This window comes from Nicotiana tabacum, chromosome 18 (genome assembly GCF_000715075.1).
Source record: "Nicotiana tabacum cultivar K326 chromosome 18, ASM71507v2, whole genome shotgun sequence".
Classification (NCBI taxonomy): Eukaryota; Viridiplantae; Streptophyta; class Magnoliopsida; order Solanales; family Solanaceae; genus Nicotiana; species Nicotiana tabacum.
This window is the reverse complement of record NC_134097.1, coordinates 143,025,753-143,043,594: the sequence shown is the minus strand read 5'-3', so window position 1 is coordinate 143,043,594 and position 17,842 is coordinate 143,025,753.

The window sequence follows — 17,842 nt, the reverse complement described above, 5'->3', positions numbered from 1 at the left end:
GATCCAACCTGCTTATGAGGAAGGTAGTGTGAGTTTGAAGATAATGTCTCAGCTTTTGAGCAACCCATGTCAGAGCGCAACATGTTCTTTCCAGCAGAGTGTACTTGGCCTCATAGCCGGTGAATTTCTTGCTCAAGTAGTAGATTGCTTGCTCCTTCTTTCCAGTTATGTCGTATTGCCCGAGGACGCAACCGAAAGAGTTCTCCAAGACTGTCAGATACAAGAACAGTGGTCTTCCTGGCTCTGGCGGGACCAAAACTGGGGGATTTGAAAGGTATTCTTTGACTTTATCAAAGGTTTCTTGACACTCAGTTGTCCATTTGATCGCCGCATCTTTCCTTAACAACTTGAATATGGGCTCACACGTGCTTGTCAGCTGGGCAATAAATCGACTGATGTAGTTCAACCTGCCCAACAAACTCATCACGTCTTTCTTCGTTCTCGGGGGAGGTAGATCTCTGATAGATTTTATCTTAGTTGGATCTAGTTCGATACCTCTCCTGCTTACGATGAAGCCCAAAAGTTTGCCCAACGGAACTCCGAAAGCACATTTGGCTGGGTTCAGCTTCAAGTCATACTTCATTAGTCTCTCGAAGAACTTCCTCAAGTCTTGGATGTGATTATCCTGCGTCCTGGACTTGACTATCACGTCGTCCACGTACACTTCTATTTCCTGATGCATCATGTCATGAAAAATGGCAGTCATGGCCCTCATGTAAGTAGCCCCAGCATTCTTCAAACCAAATGGCATGACCCGATAACAGTAGGTGCCCCAAGGCGTGGTGATGGCAGTTTTCTCGGCGTCCTCTTCATCCATCAATACCTGATAATACCCAGCGTAACAATCTATGAAAGACTGTATCTCGTGTTTGGCGCAATTATCAACGAGGATGTGGATGTTGGGCAGTGGGAAATTATCTTTGGGGCTTGCTCTATTCAGATCTCGGTAATCTACACATACCCGAGTTTTCCCGTCCTTTTTCGGTACTGGAACCACATTTGCCAACCATGTTGTATACTGGACTAACCGAATCACTCCCGTTTTCAGTTGTTTGGTGATCTCCTCTTTAATCTTGTCACTGACCTCAGTTTTGAACTTTCGTTGCTTTTGTTGAACTGGAGGACAATCAGGATGAATCGACAATATCAACACCTAGTCCCGGCATGTCATCATATGACCAAGCAAACACGTCTTTAAATTCAAAAAGAAGTTGAATTATCGCATCTCGCGTTTTCTTGTCCGTGTGAATGCTTATTTTGGTCTCCCGAATTTCTTCAGGAGTTCCTAAATTAACCGGTTCAGTGTCATTCAGATTTGGCTTAGGTTTATTCTCAAAATATTCCAACTCTCGGTTTATTTCCCTAAAATCTTCTTCTTCATCATATTCTGGTTCTGGGTTCATTAATTCACAGTTAAATAGCTCGTTGTGATCTGGGCGTGAAGTCCGCAAGCATGTCATATTTAAAGCCGCATTATTATAACTGAAAGGAAAGATAAAAGGAAAAATAACAAAAATCAGAACAAAAGAAAAAATGGGAAAACAATGATGATTTTTTTTTATTTTCTTTGGGAAGTTGGAAGACAACAATGTTTAAAACTTAGGAATTCAAAACAACAATTGAAAGGAAGAAAACGTTCAAGTTATGTCCTGGAGATAACTTGTGACACAGGAAAGGTGGCAGGACAGATCTACCCGAACTTCCGTCTAGTAGGGAATGGCGTCGCCTCCCAGTTTCGATGTTTGGCGTTTGGCCCCACATACAACATCTCAGCAGTTCTTGTGCCTTCACCTGGTTGAACCATGTGAGTTTCGTAGAGCATTTCTCTCATTGCCCCACATATCTCCTCGATTTCCTCAGCCGTGAAGACTTCATCGTCTTCTTCTTTGGTGTACCCTGGCCTGATGAAAGTTTCATATAAATCCGGCAATGGTCGAGGTAACTTCCAACCCTCATTTTTCCTTTTCTTTGCCCACTCTTCATCTCCTGAAGTGGGTTTGAAACCTAGTCCAAATGGTTTCTTGGCGGTTGGCAAGGTGATGGGTTCTGTTATTCCCTGCAGGGTTCGTCCAAGCCCTTTCCCTGGCCTGAACCCGTGCCGGATCATCTCTTTGGCTACCATAACCGAGGCGTTAGACAAGAAAGGCTGGGGGCAAGGTATTCCCTCTTCATGCTGCTCTGCTAGTACAATCTCGAAAGCTTGATAGACCGTGTGTTCGCTCCCTTCTCTTGGTTCAAGATATGGGATGGATGGGTCCCGATAAATAGCATGCTCGTCTTCTCCATGGACCACGATCTCTCGGTCTTCGTACTCAAACTTCACCATCTGGTGAAGAGTGGAAGGCACAGCTCCTGCCGCATGGATCCAAGGTCTGCCGAGGAGAAAATTGTAGGATGTATCCATGTCGAGCACCTGGAAGGTTACTTCAAACTCGACTAGTCCTATGACCAACAACATGTCTATTTCCCCCATGGTATCTCTCTTGATGCCGTCGAAAGCCCTTACGCAGACATTATTGGGTCGGATTCTTCCGGTCCCAATTTCCATTCTTTGTAGCGTAGAGAGCGGGCAAATGTCGACACCTGAACCTCCGTCCAACATCACCCTCTTGACATAGTAGTCTTCGCATTTAACTGTTAGATGCAGGGCTTTGTTGTGAGCTGCTCCCTCTGGAGGTAAGTCATTCTTGCTGAAAGAGATCTGGTTAATGGCGAAGAACCTCTCCGTCATCCGTTCCAGTTGTTCAACTGAGGTTTCAACTGGTACGTATGCTTCATTCAAAGTCTTGAGCAAGATCTTTTGGTGCTCAGCCGACCTCATCAATAACAATAGCATGGACATTTGCTCGGGGCATTGGCGTAGTTGGTCTACCACTTCGTAGTCTGGCATTTTCATTTGTTGGAAAAAAACTTCTGCTTCTTCAACGCTTACAGGCTTATTTGGTGGGAAGCGTCTCCGTGTGGCGTTGTTCAGCTCTTGGGTGTTTGAATACCTTCCAATGAGAGTAATTTCTGGAAGTTCCCCCGTGACTTCTTTACCTTTGTATGTTACCAACGTCCTCTGATAGTTCCACGGTACTGTGGACGGGTTTGTCATCGGCTTTTGTGGCACGCGTCCGATAACCACTGGCTCATTCAGCCGAGGTGGTTGAATCATCCCTCGGACCACATAGGCCCCTTTTGGTACGTACATAGGTTTTGCCTTTTTGACCTCGAAGTTCTGCGGCTTCTCTGCTCGAACTCGTAGGATGTAAAGAACTCCATCCTTTACCGGTACCACTTTCTTCTCCACCCTCTTTTCGGGCTCGCGCTTTGCAGTATTGGCCTTTTCCCCTTTTTCTGGTTTCTGGGCTGTTTCAGGCTTCTTCTCTGCGTCGACAATGGCGATTATAGCTTTCAAAGCAGGGTCACATTCTTTGTCTTCGCAAATCATCCCGATCAGCGGCCCGTTATTATGAGCAGGTAATGGATTATTAGTCACAAGGACCTCCTCGTCCCTTAGCAATATTTTCCCTTGCTCTATCAAATTCTCGACCACTCTTTTCAACGACCAGCAGTCATTTGTATCGTGCCCCTCGGCCCCTGAATGATAGGCGCATCTGACTCCAGCTTTGTAAGAAGGTGACGTCGGGTTTTGCCTTGTTTGACGGACTGGTTGCAGGAAGCCCAACTGGACTAGCTTCGGGAACAAAGTAGAGTATGGTTCACCGATGGGCGTGAAAGTCCGCCTTCTAGGCGGCTCCTGAGGGCGGAAGTTATTCTGCAGAGGTTGTGGGTTATAGTGGTTGCGGTAAGGAGGCTGATTTCTGAGAGGTGGAGCTTGGCCTCGGTTGGCTTGTTGCGGCGGATGGACATAAGGCTGGGCATTTATGACCATATAGGGTTGATGAGCATATGCCAGATTTGAGTGGGGGTAGTAACGTTGTGGGGTTCTTTCCGGAAAACTGGGTCGGGGATTACGATATTCCCTTGCTTATGAGGCCGCCATGGCCGATTCTTCCTTTTTCTTCCCTCTTGCCATTCCTCCGGACCCGCTTTGGACGGCTTGGGAGGTCGCCCTTATGGCTGCTTGACTCAAAATCCTACTTGTTTTTAGACCATTCTCCACCATCTCTCCAATCTTAATTGCTTCTGCAAACGGCTTTCCCATGGCTGACATCATGTTTTGGAAATAGTCAGACTCTTGAGCCTGGATAAAGGTAGTGACCATTTCCACTTCATCCATGGGAGGCTTGACCCTCGACGCCTGCTCGCGCAACTTAATAGCATACTCTCTGAAGCTTTCTGAAGGTTTCTTTTTCAAGTTCGACAGAGAATTTTGGTCTGGTGCGATGTCGATGTTATACTGGAATTGTCTCACAAAATCTCTAGCGAGATCATCCCAGACATGCCATCGGGACATATCCTGGTCCATGTACCATTTCGAGGCTATTCCTACCAGACTTTCCCCGAAATATGCCATTAGTAATTCCTCTTTTCCGTCGGCTCCCCTTAATTGGTTGCAATATTTCTTTAGGTGAGCAATGGGGTCACCGTGCCCGTCGTACTTCTCGAACTTTGGGGTCTTGAAACCCACCGGTAGGTGTACGTGAGGTAACATGCATAGGTCGGCGTAAGAGACGCTTTTCTGTCCGCTCAAACCTTGCATATTCTTCAAACTCTGTTCAAGGCTTCTCATTCTTTTGGCCATCTCATTTTGTTCCGCAATTCTGGGGTTCTGATCCTGCCCAGGTGCAAGCTCGCACTGAGGCTGTGGAGGATTAGTGCTGGTAGCGAACCTAGTTGGTTCCATCGAGAAAGATGGGGCTTGGAATGTAAACGAGGACGAGTCAAAAGTCGGCTTGTATGCAACAGGTTGTGCCGTGATCGGGCAAGGTGGTGCAGTAAAGATATTGGTGTTTACATCCGTCGTTGACACTCGAGGATGAGACTCAGAGGGCGATCCCGCAGAGAAGGCTGAAATGGTTGGGTATCCGAATGGGGTAGCAGGATAACTTATGGGGACATTAGAGGTCCCGCTTGTCCTGGAGAATAACTCGGGGAATCCAGGGACGATGCTTGGTGGCTCTTTTCCATTATTCCAGTCATCAAGCATTTCGAGCATGCGAAGTCGCAAGATTCTATTTTCCTCTGCAGTTGCGGATTCGGGTGTGGGGACGGCCGAGATAGAACTTTCCTCGAAAACAGGGATTGTTGGCAATGGAATCTCTGAAGACATTTCTACACTTCCTTTTGACCTTGTGAAGTAAGTGTGAGCACTGCCTCCTATCTTAACAATAGGTAATTGAACACTCCCTTTCAATCTCGTGAAATACGGGTGCGAGGCCAGACTTTCACCAAACCAACCACCTTTTCCAAAACCTGGAAGAAACTCAATGAGAAACGAACGGTTAATTTGAATCATATAACAGATAAGTAATCTCACGTTGGGGCATGATGCACTTATACAGTTAAATGGATTCCTACATGTTTGCGACGAAAGCATGTGTCATTCCGGCATTCTTTTAGGCTTTTTATTATTCCCCCCCCCCCCTTTTTTTTCAATTTTTCTCTTTGGTTAAACCGCGACCGGATCCGATGAGGATTGCCTAAGTATCACGATGCCACGTGAATCAAATCATTACGTAGTTCAAAAACACAAATGAGCGTAAAAGAAACACACCTTTTATTGTTGAAACGGTCTATTACAAACTACATTTTGCAAAAGAAAGAGCAAACTTTGAAAATAAACCAAAGATGTGAAAAACAGGCAGAAGATGCTAAGATACAGACTCGACTTATGAGTACATTATGGTTTTGAAAATTGGTGCCCGCGGGGCATCATTCGGCCTCGCCGCGGTCCTAGGTGTGAGATCACTCTCGAGCTGCTCCAGTTCATGCATGGTCTGTTTGACATAACCCATCACTGCCGAGAGGACGGTAACACTGGTCATGTCCTCACATCGTAGGCATCGTCTGGTGATGGCATGGGCAATGGCCTTGATCTTATCTCTGGTTTGCTTCTTCACTACGAGTAGGCATTTTATCTGATCGCTACATATCTTGAATGCCTGAGAATCCTGTATATGCTGATTCTTCAGTCGCCGTACTTCTAACTTTATCTGGGCTAATGAGTCGTACCAGTATCTGTTCTCAATTTGGAAATTCTTGGCCTGATTAGCTGCTTTGATCTCAAGTATAGCCATCTCTCTCTTCATTTTGGCAACCGTTTTCTCGTGGTTGTGTTTCGATTGGTTCAAGTATCGGCGATGCTTCTCTACTCTTATTCCCCACTGTACCTTGAGCTTTGCCATAATTTTTCCCGATTCTTCGAAACCATCTCGCCATTCCGCGACTTCTCTTTTTAAACCTTTAATCAACTGCTGGTCTGATCGACTTCTGGGTTGTTCATCAAGAGACAATCTCAATTTTTTGATTCGGGCCTTAAGTTCTTCATTCTCTTGGACTAACTTATTCTTTTCGCTTCGATCCGCCGCGATTTGTATGCTGTTATTGAATTTCAGACTGTCAATTTGTAGCTTCAAATCACCGATCTTTGCCCGATACCCCTTTTCTTTTGCTAACCAGTTCCATTGCCCTTGGGACGATTCCACAAAATCTTTGAGATGCGGTCTCTTAGCTGGTCTTTCGCAAGACAAGTCGCCTCTGAACCAAGCGTGATACCCTGGGGCAACTTCCCCTTTTGCTATATCCATCACACAAGTGCTTGCTGTCAGATGTTGGCACTCACTCCAGATTTGGCGAACTTCTTCTTCGGGGAAACGACCGTCTGGACTGATTTCAATCACTTGGGTACTCAGATCTTCATCTTTCGGCACCACTTGATATCTCCCAAGTTGCCTCAAAACCCGATATGGTGCGTAGGGTTGGATGCTTTTAAGTCCCATCAACAGAAAGTGGGGCCTGGTTGCTGGCATGTATATGATTTCCTCAATAGGCGACCATCCGAGCGTCCACTGGATTTGGCTAGCAGTGAGAGTTCGAAAAAATAAGGTCCATGATGTGACGCCCTCAGGTAGATTGAAACCTTTGATTCTAGTGTAGAATTCTCCAATACAAGTTTTTTCGGGCGAACCGTAACCCAAGAGCGGGGAGCGGTGGCATAAATGATCGGTCATCCATATTTGCAATAGTAGGTTACATCCTTCGAAAAAGTCACCCCTGGCTCGACAAGCAGTGAGAGCCCGGAAAATGTCAGCCATAATCATGGGCGCTAGAGTACTTTTATCTTGGGTAAGCAAAGTACTGACGACCCCAGTTATTTTTAGATCGATATTGCCGTCCTTCCTTGGGAACACTATAAGACCCAAGAAGGCCGTCATAAAAGCTAACAGCCTATGCTCGTCCCACTTCTGTCGGTTGCCTTTACTACACAGTTTGAAATCCGGTTTATTGAACCCGCCCTCGTGACCGTATCTAGCATACATGAGGTGGAGACTGCAGAAACCTTTGGCAAGATCTGGATGATGAAATGTTCGGGGTATTTTCAGAAAATCCAGAAACCGGTGTACCGTGACGGCCCTAGGTGCAATCAAGTATTTGAACCTTAACGGAGCTTCATCACCCCCAATGTATCCCGCTATTTCCTCCAACGTCGGGGTGAGTTCGAAGTCCGAGAAATGAAATACATTGTGCGCCGAATCCCAGTAAGTGACCAATGATCTGATAATATCGCCCCGAGGCTGAATGTCTAGTAAATCCGGGAGATTTTTCAGATATTTCCTCACTTTGCCTTGCCCCTCCTTGCCTAAGTCGTTCCACCATAATCGCAACTCAAAAGGGATCTTGGTCATTATTGAAAACGGTTCGTTTTGTATCGTGCTCATCCTGCACATTTATTTAGGGTGATAAACTTTTATTAGACTCAAAAATTAAAATTATCTAGATTTTTTTTAAGAGATTTTTTTTTTTGCAAAAACGGGAGGTTGGACCCGATGAGAGTTGCCTACGTATCTCACACCGTGTGAGAATCAAACCGGCGTAGTTCGGTGGGATCATAATAGGGGAAACAAAAAATAAAATCCTTTAAAGAAAAGAAGAATAACTCTTTTTTATTATTATTTATTGAAATTTCGAAAATCTTTTAAGAGGTACTACAAATGAAACAAATTTTTTTTTTTGATTTTTATTTATTTATATATATTTTGGATTTTGAAAGCGATTAAAAGGAATAGTCAAACTGAAAGACAAGCTTTCTATTTTTTTTTCATTTTTTCTTTTATATATAATTTTTTTCAAAAAAAAAAAAGAAAATTCCGGTGAGGTTTTGACATTACTTGGACATTGGTTTTTTTTCCAAAGAATAAGTACTTATCTCCCTACCCTGCTATTCTTTTTTTTGAAAATTTTTCGGAAACCGGTCAACATGCAGATCTGAAGCAAATAGACGCGCAAAACAAACGGGATGCAGCAGGATGATCTTTTCATTCCAGGTTGCCTGTCCTAGACGGACCAACCCCTGTGTTGAGTCCCCTATGTCAAATGCAACATGATGCAGATAAGCGTTCCTATTAGGGATCTGACATGAGGTTTTGTTATACTAGGTTTATAACCTGGGTAGATGTTCTAGACTGTGTACCCGAGCGGACAACTCGAGTCGAGGAGGGGCAACTTACCGGGAACCAAAAGGCCGTCCGGCTTCGTAACTTATCCGTCCTCTTTCTTATTTCAGGTATTGACACTAACAGAATAGGGAGCCTCGACCAGCGAGCTTCTCCCCGGAGGTGAAGAGAGAAGGGTTTCGGCACAGTTTATATACAGTTCAGATAATATCAAAGCGGTAAAAGACAACATTTAGCACGTTATGTCAAAACATGTAATAAATATCAGATAATAAAGCCAAATATAACAATTATTCTAAGCTCGAATTCTTGAACCCTGAACCAGTGGTTCTGGGTGATTCCCCAGCAGAGTCGCCAGAGCTGTCACACCTCCTTTTTGCGCGCCCGCCCCGAAGGGTTAAAAACGCGCGAGGGGAATTTTTCCAATTTAAGTGACAATATTCGAAATGAGATTATTTATTTAATTCAGAGTCGCCACTTGGGAAAGGTTTGGCTTTTGGTGTCCCAAGTCACCGGTTTATCTTGAATCCCAAATCGAGGAAATTTTCGACTTTTCCAAATGAAGTCTGCGAACCAAAAATTCAAAGTAAGGAATTCTGTTGACCCGAGGGAAGGTGTTAGGCACCCTCGAATCCCGTGGTTCTAGCACGGTCGCGTAAATTGTTATAATGGCTAAATATCTGATTTAAATACATTTTGTGACTTATGTGCTTTTATTAAGTTTAAAACCGCTTTTATTATTATCACTTATTTTTATAGAATTGCAACGTCGTGAAAATGCATATCGAACCACGTCACAATCAATGCACCCGTGATCGTCAACACATTTTGACTCCGTTGAGATTTGGATTTGGGTCACATCAATGTGCACCCGTGTTTAAGAAGGTAATTTTCAATTGAGTCGCGCTTAAAGAGTCTAGCGCGTTACTATCTTTGGGGACGACAGTGAAATTCACTAAACAGTCCATCCCAAATTCTAAATATTTATTATGGTTAATTATTGAGGGCCCCACAATTTGCATTTTTTAAGTTGACGAGGATCGTCTCATTATTTTAGAAAGGATATCCTAAAACGACTACATTTCTAATGTGTTTGTCTCTAAAAATAGAAGAAAAAGATACGTGCTAATTCAATTATGTGCTTTGGCCAAATCCGGATTCTTATTAATTATTTGCTTAATCATTTACGAAGTGAAGAAGCGTTATAACTCATGGAACGTGCTTTTAATTGGATAAAAGAATTATACACGAGATTGATGAAATAGAGTTACTCATTAGATGGTACTACTAATAATATTCAGAACTCATCCTAAAACTACCTACCGAAACTGAAGCTCCTAAACTTAAGACTATGTTGTACTCGGCAAGATTTTTCAAGAAACCATTCACCCTACATGCTCAAACATAACTGGAGGAAGAGTTTGAATTAACAATTCTACCAAATGATAGCACATTCCATAAATTATATGACTACATCATGTGTACTGCCAACAAACCATATCGCAGTTTTAGACCAGAATATTTTCAATTAAGTACAAACTTACTAATGTTTTTTCTATTGGGCTACAAATTAAAGAATTTATACAACTTTAACAATATTCGCAAAGCTGTAAGTAAGGCAACAGATGATTAAAAATTCTTCAGATCTTTCAATTCATGCCTTTCATGGTTACATCAGTATGAAATGTGTACCTGGATGTTGAATACAACAGAAGAAGAGGAAGAAGATAGAGAAAATCAGCAGCAGCAGGAACAAAATAACAGCAGCAAACAAAGCAACACATCAGAACAGGCTCGAGTGCAAGAATGCAACTATAACCGATAGAAAAAGTAGCCAAATGACAGCAGCACACAGTGGAGTAGAATCAGAACTCCAGGCAGACCAAAACCAGTAGTAAACCAATGAAAACACTCGACCAGTAGACTCAATTGGAACGTCAAAGAATCAGAATTGATTGAATAGGTTGAACAAATTAAACCCAAACAACAATAGGAAGAAACAGTTTCTGATTGTTGATTGTATGTTTTCTATCTCTTAACCTCTCTCTCTATCTGTGTTTTCCTAAAATCAGTTCTATCCTTTTTCAATCCTCTCTGTATGTGTATCCAATCCCTCAATGTGTATGCCTTCCTTCCTTTATCTCCCTTTCTATCTATTCTGAAAATCCCCCCCTTTAATGGAAGTTCTGCTTCCTTTTATATCCTAACATCAGGCTATTCCAGCCTGTTAAAACACATCAGAAACCTTCTCTTTCCTGCTGTTTTTCCATTCAACATTTAAAATATGAACCTTCCCATGATATTCCTGACATCCCTTTTAATTGGCTTATTAAACTAAAAGCAGACATGGGCAACAGGAATATAACCTGACAGCACATGCTGTCAAGTTATTCCTCATCTCAAAAGGGCTTTTATGCACATGTTGTGCACAAATGCACATGCCACCAATTCAGATGGCAGCTAACAGACCAGACCCTTAAACTCTGATTCGAATACACTAACTATAAGTAACTAATTCAATTCCTAATCGATTCAGAGAATGCTTAACAGAAAACTGGTCAAATTGTTATCATTCAAACAACTGAAACTATTCGACGATACGTATCGAATCGACTATACTAATTATAATATGTACAATTGAAAACCATAATCAGACATCTAACAGTGTCAACACATGATCCGAATGGTACTGACTAAACAAAAATTGCATTGGGGGATCAATTAATCAATCGAACTTGAACTCAATTAGTGGTGCAACTCAAACACGTATACATGATCAGTAAAGGGAAGGAAAATCTGATTGAATACAGAGGTCCGGGCAAGGTGGGCAACAAAAGTTGATACAGTTCAAAAGCACAAACCAAAACAGACATTTGGCCATACGGACAGACCTTTAACCACATACATGAACTGGACAAATAAAAGAAAACCAACTTACCTTAAAGCCCTTGAAAAAATCAGAGAAACCAACTTGTGTTTGAGTAGACCCTTCTTGGGGTTGAACGGACTTTAATCGAAGTGTTCTCACTGAGAAACCAACTGAGAACACTTCGACTAAAGTCCATTAGACCCTAAATACTTTGGCTCAAACGGATACAGACCAGTCACGAGGAACCCTAGGGCTCCCAAAATCAGATCTGGGATTCATGTTTTCCCTGGTTAGATTCGGACCAAACCAAGCATGGTTTGGTCACGAGGGGGGTCCGGGGACTGTCTGGTGTGAAACTGGGGTCAATTGGTGTAAGTCAGGTTCTGACTCGAATCTTCAAATGAAGATTCGAGAAGGTGGGAGGGGATTCGAGCTAAATGGCTGGTGGATTTGGGTTCAGGATGGTGAGGAGCATCTATGGTGTTAAGGTGAGGGCCACCGACGTTCATGCCGCCGGGATTAATGGTGAGGGGAAAGGGGGAGGCTAGGGTTTAAAGGGGTTGGTCTGTGAAGACGATGAAAGGTAGGGGGTGTTTGGATGGGGCGTGGGGTATGGTTATAGGCTTATATAGTTAGTGAGGGGTCGATTCCTGGCCATTGGATGGGGTGAGATGAAGGGTCAGGATCTTTTGGCTGGTAGGGAACGGTGTCGTTTCAACCTAAAGGGGCTTGGGTCGGTCCGGGTGGAATGGGTCGGGTTCGTTAGTGGGTATGGGGAATGTGATCTTGGCCGTTGATCATTCTGAGATCAACGGCCCAGATCAAACCAAATCAAAACTACGTCGTTTGGACGTTCCTGAGGTCTACTGGTCTGGATCGGGGCAAGCTCACGTTCTGGGCTTGATTTGGGCCTCAGATTTTGAAAATGGGAGCAGGCCCAACTCGATTTCAAGCCAATTTTTGCACTCTTTTCTTCTATATATTTTTTTTATTTTAAAACAAAAACCTAATTAAACCAAATTAAAATTCATTAATTAAACACTCAATACCATTATTTTACACACATATGTTAAAATATTTAAAGGAGGTAAAATCAAAACAAGGCAACAATCAGGACAAAGATGCATATTTATGATTTTCCATTTAATAACCGGATTACGGTTTAAACTACGCATGACACACATTTTTTGTATTTTGTTTTAATAAAATAAAAATGGGCCAAAATCATAAATAATTAACAAAGTGCCACGTAAAAATCCAGAAATTGTACAGCAAGACCAATTGCTATTATTTTTGTTTCTTTTGGAGTGATTGTCACGTAAAACAAAAATCACGTGCTCACACTATTCAATGTCGGTAGTACTATACTCGGTGAAAAATAAAAATGTCTGGAGTAAAGTACGAGGTAGCAAAATTCAATGGAGATAACAGTTTATCAACATGGCAAAGAAGGATGAGGGATCTGCTCATCCAACAAGGATTACACAAGGTACTAGATGTTGATGCCAAAAAGCCTGATACCATAAAAGCTGAGGATTGGGTTGACTTGGATGAAAGAGCTGCTAGTGCAATCAGGTTGCACTTATCAGATGATGTGGTAAATAACATCATTGATGAAGACACTGCACGGGGAATTTGGACAAGGTTGGAAAGCCTATACATGTCCAAAACACTGACAAATAAATTATACCTGAAGAAGCAGTTATACGCCCTACACATGGGTGAATGTACGATTTTTTTGTCACATTTAAATGTGTTTAACGGACTAATCACACAGCTTGCCAACCTCGGAGTGAAAATCGAGGAAGAAGATAAAGTCATCTTGCTATTGAACTCATTGCCATCTTCGTACGATAATTTAGCAACAACCATCCTGCACGGTAAGACTACTATTGCGTTGAAAGATGTCACATCGGCTCTTTTACTCACTGAGAAAATGAGAAAGAAGCCTGAAAATCAAGGACAAGCTCTCATCACAGAAGGTAGAGGCAGGAGTTATCAAAGGAGTTCGAGCAACTATGGTAGATCTGGAGCTCGTGGGAAGTCAAAGAACCGATCCAAATCAAGAGCCAGAAATTGCTACAACTGTGATCAACCAGGTCACTTCAAAAGAGATTTCCCAAATCCAAGGAAGGGCAAAAGTGAAACCAATGGCCAGAAGAATGACGACAACACAACCGCCATGGTGCAAAACAATGATAATGTTGTCCTCTTTATAAATGAGGAAGAGGAATGCATGCACCTGTCAGGTCCAGAGTCGGAATGGGTAGTTGACATAGCGGCATCTTACCATGCCACACTGGTAAGAGATATTTTTTGCAAATATGTAGCAGGTGATTTCGGCACAGTGAGAATGGGTAACAAAAGTTACTCAAAGATTGCGGGGATTGGTGACATTTGTATCAAGACAAATGTCGGATGCACATTGGTTCTAAAAGATGTGCGGCATGTACCTGATTTGCGGATGAACTTAATATCGGGAATTGCTTTAGACCGAGATGGATACGAGAACTATTTTGCAAATCAAAAGTGGAGACTCACTAAGGGATCATTGGTGATTGCAAAGGGAGTTGCTCGTGACACGTTGTACATGACAAATGCAGAAATATGCCAAGGTGAATTGAACGCGGCACAAGATGAGATTTCTGCAGATTTGTGGCACAAAAGAATGGGTCATATGAGCGAAAAGGGATTGCATTTTCTTGCCAAGAAATCACTCATTTCTTATGCCAAAGGTACAACGGTAAAACCTTGTGACTACTGTTTATTTGGTAAGCAGCATAGAGTCTCATTTAAGACATCGTCTGAAAGAAAATTGAATATACTTGATTTAGTATATTCTGATATTTGTGGCCCAATGGAAATTGAACCAATGGGCGGTAACAAATATTTTGTTACTTTTATTGATGATGCTTCACGAAAATTATGGGTTTATATTTTGAAAACCAAAGATCAGGTGTTTCAAGTTTTCCAGAAGTTTCATGCTCTAGTAGAAAGGGAGACGAGTCGAAAGCTAAAACGTCTTCGAAGTGACAATGGAGGTGAGTACACTTCAAGGGAATTTGAAGAGTACTATTCAAGTCATGGGATCAGACATGAAAAGACAGTTCCTGGAACCCCACAACACAATGGCGTAGCCGAGAGGATGAACCGCACTATTGTGGAGAAGGTGAGAAACATGCTCAGAATGGCTAAACTGCCAAAGTCATTCTGGGGTGAAGAAGTTCAGACAGCCTGTTACCTGATCAATAGAAGTCCATCGTTTCCGTTGGCGTTTGACATTCCAGAGAGAGTTTGGACCAACAAAGAGGTGTCCTACTCGCATCTAAAGGTGTTCGGTTGTAGAGCTTTTGTACATGTACCAAAATAGCAGAGAACAAAGCTGGATGATAAATCTGTTCCCTGCATATTTATCGGATATGGAGATGAAGAGTTCGGGTACAGATTGTGGGATCCTGTAAAGAAGAAGGTCATCAGAAGCAGAGATGTAGTCTTCCGAGAAAGTGAAGTTGGAACTGGTACTGATATGTCAGAAAAGGCAAAGAATGAAAGTACGATCGACGAGGTTGCCGAGCAGGGGGAGCAACCTGGTAAGGTTATTGAGCAGGGAGAGCAACTTGATGAAGGTTTCGAGGAAGTGGAGCACCCCACTCAGGAAGAACAACAACCTCAACCTCTAAGGAGATCAGAGAGGCCAAGGGTACAGTCATGCAGGTACCCTTCCATAGAGTATGTCCTCACCAGTGATGAGGGGGAGCTAGAAAGTCTTAAGGAGGTGCTGTCCCATCCATAAACAAACCAGTGGATGAAAGCCATGCAAGAAGAGATGGAATCTCTACAGAAAAATGGCACGTACAAGCTGATTGAACTTCCAAAGGATAAAAAAACCACTCAAATGCAAATGGGTCTTTAAACTCAAAGATGAAAATGGCAAGCTGGTCAGATACAAAGCTCGATTGGTGGTTAAAGGCTTTGAATAGAAGAAATGTATTGATTTTGACGAAATTTTCTCACCTGTTGTCAAAATGACTTCTATTCGAACAATTTTGAGCTTAGCAGCTAGCCTAGATCTTAAAGTGGAGCAGTTGGATGTGAAAAATGCATTTCTTCATGGAGATTTGGAAGAGGAGAGTTATATGGAGCAGCCAGAAGGATTTGAAGTAGCTGGAAAGAAACACATGGTGTGCAAATTGAATAAGAGTCTTTATGAATTGAAGCAGGCACCAAGGCAGTGATATATGAAGTTTGACTCATTCATGAGAAGTCAAACATACCTAAAGACCTCTTGAAGAGAGATTTGTCCAAGTCATTTGATATGAAGGACTTGGGCCCAGCACAACAAATTCTAGGGATGAAGATAGTTCGAGAGAGACAAGTAGAAAGTTGTGGCTATCTCAGGAAAAGTACATTGAACGTGTACTAGAACGCTTCAACATGAAGAATGCTAAGCCAGTCAGCACACCTCTTGCTAGTCATCTAAAGTTGAGCAAAAAGATGTGTCCTACAACATAGGAGGAGAAAGGGAACATGGCTAGAATTCCTTATTCTTCAGCAGTCGGAAGCTTGATATATGGAATGGTATGTACTAGACCTGATATTGCTCACGCAGTTGGTATTGCCAGTAGGTTTCTTGAAAATCCTGGAAAGGTACATTGGGAAGCAGTCAAGTGGATACTCAGGTACCTGAGAGGTATCATGGGAGATTGTTTGTGCTTTGGAGGATCTGATCCAATCTTGAAGGGTAATGCAGGTGTTGATATGGTAGGTGACATTGATAATAGAAAATCCACAGTCAGTAACCAAGAAGGCAGTAGTGGATTTTGTCCATTCCCATATCATCTGTAGATTTGGGATCCCGAAAATGATAATCACGGACAATGGCGCTAATATTAACAAAAATTTGATGAGAGAAGTATGTGAACAGTTTAAGATTACACACCATAATTCCACACCTTATCGTCCCAAGGCAAATGGAGCTGTTGAAGCGGCCAACAAGAACATCAAGAAGATACTGAGAAAGATGGTAGAAGGATCCAGGCAATGGCATGAAAAATTACCATTTGCATTGTTGGGTTATCGCACTACCGTCCGGACCTCAGTAGGTGCAACCCCTTATTTGTTGGTATATGGAACTGAAGCAGTAATACCGGCGGAAGTGGAAATTCCATCCCTAGGTCCGGACGGTAGTGCGATAACCCAATAATGCAAATGGTAATTTTTCATGCCATTGCCTGGATCCTTCTACCATCTTTCTCAGTATCTTCTTGATGTTCTTGTTGGCCGCTTCAACAGCTCCATTTGCCTTGGGACGATAAGGTGTGGAATTACGGTGTGTAATCTTAAACTGTTCACATACTTCTCTCATCAAATTGCTGTTAAGATTAGCGCCATTGTCCGTGATTATCACTTTCGGGATCCCAAATCAACAGATGATATGGGAATGGACAAAATCCACTACTGTCTTCTTGGTTACTGACTTGAAAGTTTTGGCTTCAACCCACTTAGTAAAATAGTCGATGGCCACCAGAATGAACCTGTGACCGTTCGAAGCTGTCGGCTCAATAGGCCCAATGACATCCATGCCCCATGCCACAAATGGCCATGGTGCTGACATTGTGTGCAATTTCGTTGGTGGAGAATGAATCAGATCTCCGTGTATCTGACACTGATGGCATTTTCGTACGAAACTGATACAATCATGCTCCATAGTGAGCCAATAATACCCTGCTCGAAGAATCTTCTTTGCCAATATATATCCGCTCATATGTGGCCCACAGACTCCAGCATGTACTTATGTCATAACTGTCGTGGCTTGGCTGACATCTATACATCTCAGCAATCCCAAATCTGGGGTTCTTTTGTACAACACTCCTCCACTGAGGAAGAAACCATTTGATAATCGCCGAATGGCTCTTTTTTGATCTCCGGTGGCCTGCTCTGGGTATATCCCCATCCTGAGGTACTCTTTGACATCATAAAACCATGCTGGAGATTATGGATCAAAATAAAATTAAATCCAACATGCTGACTGGATTTCTGATTCCTGCGTTTCCAGCTAAATTATATTTGTTTAATTTAGTGGGATAAAGGGGGCTAGCAAGATAAGATTGGCAAAAATGATACGCATCCGGCGAGAGTTAGGCTTCTGCGCATCCCCAGCAGAGTCGCCAGAGCTGTCACACCTCCTTTTTCCGTCCATCGCGAGGGTGAAGGAGTTTTTTCCAATTAAAGGACAATCGAAACAGGATTTATTTATTTATTTCAGAGTCGCCACTTGGTAGATTTAGGGTGTCCCAAGTCACCAATTTTAATCCCGAATAGAGGAAAAGAATGACTCTGTATTACAGTCTGCGAACCAGAAATCCGGATAAGGAATTCTGTTAACCCGGGAGAAGGTATTAGGCATTCCCGA